The following is a 6,060-nucleotide window of genomic DNA, read 5'->3' as shown; positions in this document are numbered from 1 at the left end:
GTTTTCCAATTTATGTTCTGATTATTAAACAGGATTGGCCTCTGTGGAACAAGACTTGAGCGACGCTTTCTCGTAAAATATTCATCTTCAGTTTTATCTGTATTAGTTGGATCTTCCACTTGAAGAAATATTTTTTTTCTCTAGGCTTTCAATGATATTGCAGAATAAAGTTCCAGACTGTCGTCTGTGAAATTTGAAGCGATGCATTCTGGTGTAATTGGGATGTCTGATGTGTAGATGTTACACAAGATAGACGAGAGACAGGATTCTTAAGGACAACCAGCAATGATCGATTATCTGACAGAGGCAAATGTCTTTATAGAGGCATAAAATGATCTATCAGATAAGATGCTTTGTACCATTTTTATGATTTCCATGGAGAAATTAATCTTGTATAGTTTAAACATAATATTTGATTTGATTCTGATTTTATGTCTAATAATAACATTCCAGTAGATTTCCAGATTTTAAATAGTGGTGGGGATGTGTTGTGTTCCTTTCTAAACCCAAATTGTTGTGGAGGAATTGTATTGTTTTGATCAGGGAACAGAATCATTTTTTAATTTTCTACGCTTATAAAAATTTTAAAATTTTCTACGCTTATAAGTGGCGTGTGATCGGATCCGAGAACATTTATTGTTTTAACATGCCTTATGTTCATACAATTGGTGATAAATAGGTCCAAGTTCGAAGGTTTTCGGCTGGAATATATGAACAATTTTGAGAAAACAGAATTTGAAAATATTCCATTGTTAGCCAAAATGGCAACTCCACCCCTCTTTGATCATGTCGATCATTTCGGTAGCAAAAGTATGTCCTGTTTTTAATAGAACATTCTGTACTTAGCCAGGTTTCATTCAGGAGGCAAATATCAATATTTTGGCCCAGAAAATAAAATAGTTCATTTAATTTGTTTCGAAAGCCTCTTGCATTCCAAGACACTATTTTTAATTTGAAATTATTCAATATAGACATTGGAAAGCAGGAGAAGTGATAACTTCGAATTGGTCGGGTTTAGTTTTACACCTGCAGGAGCTATTGTATTGCAAACAGCGCTCTACTCTTTGGTTGATATTTTTGGCTAATCTCGAGAAATGATTTTCCCACAGGACATTGTGGTGAAGTTGATTTATGGCTTCCGTTACAGTTAGCACATTTTACTGTGTTACATTTACATTCGGCAGAATTGTGATTTCCACCGCAATTAGCACAAAAAGTTTTAACGCTGCAACAATTTGAGCCGTGACCAAGCATCTGGCAGTTGTAATATTGAGTAATTTTATTTTGCTATTTATTTTGCTATCAGCATTTATTTTGCCATCAGCATTGTCCCCTGGCTCATTTTCATGATTTATAACGTCTGTTACATTTATGTTTTCATATATTTTGTACTCCAAGTCTACGACCTTTTTTATTCAGTAAAATGCAACAAAACGAAGAATATGCAAAGGAGTATAAATCCAAAATTGAAGACTACGTACAAAAAGGTTATTGCCGGAAGCTTATGGCAAATGAGATTGATGAAGTCAACAATAATGTATTTTACATTCCACACTTTGGCGTAAGAAATCCCAACAAAATGGGATTACGCCTAGTATTTGATGCAGCTGCCAAATTTAATGGAATGTCTTTTGTCTGGTTAGGACATAAATAATCCACTAATCGCTGTTCGTTTTGAATTTAGAGAAGATCCAATTGTAGTTTGCGCCGATATTCAGGAAATGTTCCACCAAATTGCTGTCAAAAAACCGACCAAAATTGCCAAAGATTTTTGTGGGGAGATGGTAACGTGAACAAGCCTGTGGATATTTACTTTATGGAGCGATTGATATTTGGTGCCACCTGTTCCCCCACAATAGCCCAATTTGTGAAAAATTTAAATGCCAAAACCTGTATAGGTGAATCACCAAGAGCTGTGCATGGGATCATTGACCGACACTACGTCGATGATTATGTTGATTGTTTTGATGCAGAAGATGAAGCAACAAATTCTTTAAACAATGTTGTTTAAATTCATAAATTAGCCGGAGTTAATTTACACGGGATAAAATCCAATTCCCAGCATGTTTTGAAGCAGTATGGCAATCCCACTGAGGATGATGAAACAAAAGGCAATACCTTTATTAATGGCGGAGTGGAACGAGTACTCGGAATTCGATGGGCGCCAAAAACATACGTTTTCTGTTTTGACTTAAAGGTAAACAAAGTGGACGGAGAAATATTGAAATGTGAAGAAGTGCCAATTTACACGGGATAAAATCCAATTCCCAGCATGTTTTGAAGCAGTATGGCAATCCCACTGAGGATGATGAAACAAAAGGCAATACCTTTATTAATGGCGGAGTGGAACGAGTACTCGGAATTCGATGGGCGCCAAAAACATACGTTTTCTGTTTTGACTTAAAGGTAAACAAAGTGGACGGAGAAATATTGAAATGTGAAGAAGTGCCAACCAAACGTGAGATGTTGTGTTCAAATATGTCCATTTATGACCCGTTTGGTTTCATTTGCGATTTTATGGTGACCACAAAGATAATATTGCAGTGTGTGTGGAAGAGTGGCATTAAGTGGGATAACAAGTTGCCGGCAGAAATATATTGTCGGTGGAAAATGTGGCTTGAACAACTGCCAAACATTGTGAAATTTAATGTGCCATGATATTATAGCCCAAATTTTAATACTAATGTGGTGAGTTGCATATATTTACGGATGCCAGTGAAGATGCTATGGCTGAAGTTGGATATTGGCGTGTAGTAAGTGACGACATAAAAGTGGTGTTTGTTATGGGTAAGACGAGTTGTGCCCCAAGCCGCTGTTATGGGAATGCGGTTAAAGGAATCTATTGTGAAAAATCATTTAAAAAACAATAATGCTATTTATTTTTGGACAGATTCCTCAACCGTAGAACGGTGGATAAGATCTGACCATCGAATGTACAAGGAGTTTGTGGCAAATAGTGTAGCAGAAATTCTGTATCGCAGTGAAATTAATTAGTGGAAATGGTGTCCCGGTGCAGACAATGCAGCGGATGATCGGACCGGCATGAAGCTGTCAAGGCCGTATAATCCTGAAGGAAGGTGAAAGAATGGACCTGATTTTTTAAAGAGAGGTATGGTGTATTGACCCGTGTAGACCTTAAGAGGTAGTTCGATTAACCGAAGCGAAACCGAGCTGCATTCCAGATACAAAGTGATGGTGGCAAGGCAAGTACCTTCTATTATACCTAAGATTAAACGTTTTTCAAAGTATAATAGATTGCTTCGGTATGTGAAGAACTGTCTACGGAAAGCTAGAGGACAAGAAAAGATGATTGGTGATCTGTCTGTTGATGAGGTAAATGAAAGCGGGAAGTACATCTGTCGAAAGGTACAACAAGAAACATTTGTGGATGATTTGTCGGCGCTTACCATAAAAAGAAAAGATTCCGAGCCGTTGACGCCGAATCATTTCCTGCTTGGATGCTCCAATTCCATTAACACGCCTGCACCATTTGAGCCGAGGTTGATGTGTTTGAGGAAGCAGTAGCGTGTTCTGCAAAACATGAAGAATGGTTTTTGGAACCAATAGTAGCGAGACTACTTGCCAGAGCTAACTCGTCGCACGAAGTGGTGCCTGCCTTCGCAACCAGTCACAGTTGGCTGCCTAGTTTTTGTGTGTGATCCAGATCTATCAAGCAGTTAATGGAAGAGAAGCAGAATAATCCAGCTGTATGTGGGTAATGATGGAGTGGCCCGATCAGCTAAATTACGAACGAGCACCGGAATATATAGAAGACCAATAGCCAAACTAACTTGATGTTGACACAAGATGTGGTGAATCCTCCCCCACTGGGTCAGTTCACGTGGGTGGGGAAGTTGCTGACGGCAACCCTGCTGATGATGGCAACCCTGCTACTGCCAATTTGTGACTCAAAAACTAAATCAAGAACGAATGACATGTTGAGGAAAAACCATGGTGCAAAATTTCCAAGCCGTTATTGTATTGTATTTTTTTCATGTATGTGTATACTTGTTAACATTTTTACATGTAAAAGATCCACCAGGCGCATGTACTTTCTTTTCATTTGTATCACTTTGAATATTAGTTTCTTATTATAAATGGATACATAAGTCGGATTTGCTTATTAATTTTGTCCACAATGTACGGAAAGTGGTTCTTGAAATTTATTCTAGTGTCAAGTATGATACCCAAGTACTTAACGTTGGTTTTCCAATTTATGTTCTGATTATTAAACAGGATTGGCCTCTGTGGAACAAGACTTGAGCGACGCTTTCTCGTAAAATATTCATCTTCAGTTTTATCTGTATTAGTTGGATCTTCCACTTGAAGAAATATTTTTTTTCTCTAGGCTTTCAATGATATTGCAGAATAAAGTTCCAGACTGTCGTCTGTGAAATTTGAAGCGACGCATTCTGGTGTAATTGGGATGTCTGATGTGTAGATGTTACACAAGATAGACGAGAGACAGGATTCTTAAGGACAACCAGCAATGATCGATTTTCTGACAGAGGCAAATGTCGCTATAGAGGCATAAAATGATCTATCAGATAAGATGCTTTGTACCATTTTTATGATTTCCATGGAGAAATTAATCTTGTATAGTTTAAATATAATATTTGATTTGATTCTGATTTTATGTCTAATAATAACATTCCAGTAGATTTCCAGATTTTAAATAGTGATGGGGATGTGTTGTGTTGCTTTCTAAACCCAAATTGTTGTGGAGGAATTGTATTGTTTTGATCAGGGAACAGAATCATTTTTTAATTTTCTACGCTTATAAAAATTTTAAAATTTTCTACGCTTATAAGTGGCGTGTGATCGGATCCGAGAACATTTATTGTTTTAACATGCCTTATGTTCATACAATTGGTGATAAATAGGTCCAAGTTCGAAGGTTTTCGGCTGGAATATATGAACAATTTTGAGAAAACAGAATTTGAAAATTGTTCTGTTGGTATTTTTCATATAAAATATTTTCCCAAGAATTATTTTGGAACAACCCCAATAAGTATGCCTCGAATTAAAATCGCCTCCAATAATGAAGTTTCCATTTGAGGTAGTTACGATTATATGCTTCAGACATCCTAATCTGAAGCATATAATTGTCTACTTGTTGATAGACCTCTGGTTCCACCATTAAAGTAGCATGAGTATTTATTTAAGAAGCCGTTTTCCGTAGAATATGAGACACCAATATTTTCGATAAATGACGTATTAATTTTGGGTAATAATTGATGAACTATTCCCTTTTTAGCCAAAATGGCAACTCCACCCCTCTTTGATCATGTCGATCATTTCGGTAGCAAAAGTATGTCCTGTTTTTAATAGAACATTCTGTACTTAGCCAGGTTTCATTCAGGAGGCAAATATCAATATTTTGGCCCAGAAAATAAAATAGTTCATTTAATTTGTTTCGAAAGCCTCTTGCATTCCAAGACACTATTTTTAATTTGAAATTATTCAATATAGACATTGGAAAGCAGGAGAAGTGATAACTTCGAATTGGTCGAGTTTAGTTTTACACCTGCAGGAGCTATTGTATTGCAAACAGCGCTCTACTCTTTGGTTGATATTTTTGGCTAATCTCGAGAAATGATTTTCCCACAGGACATTGTGGTGAAGTTGATTTATGGCTTCCGTTACAGTTAGCACATTTTACTGTTACATTTACATTCGGCAGAATTGTGATTTCCACCGCAATTAGCACAAAAAGTTTTAACGCTGCAACAATTTGAGCCGTGACCAAGCATCTGGCAGTTGTAATATTGAGTAATTTTATTTTGCTATTTATTTTGCTATCAGCATTTATTTTGCCATCAGCATTGTCCCCTGGCTCATTTTCATGATTTATAACGTCTGTTACATTTATGTTTCATATATTTTGTACTCCAAGTGTACGACCTTTTGTATTCAGTAACTTTTGAAACTGCATTACATTCGCCAAGGACCACCTCCAGCGTTAATAAACTAACTAATAAAAATATACAAAAATAATTTAATTTTAACATACTTTTTGCCAGTCTCTAATCGATGACTCGTTTACATTTAATTTTGTAG

The sequence above is a fragment of the Musca domestica genome, unplaced genomic scaffold (genome assembly GCF_030504385.1).
Source record: "Musca domestica strain aabys unplaced genomic scaffold, Musca_domestica.polishedcontigs.V.1.1 21, whole genome shotgun sequence".
Lineage (NCBI taxonomy): Eukaryota > Metazoa > Arthropoda > Insecta > Diptera > Muscidae > Musca > Musca domestica.
This window is presented reverse-complemented; position numbering follows the sequence as displayed.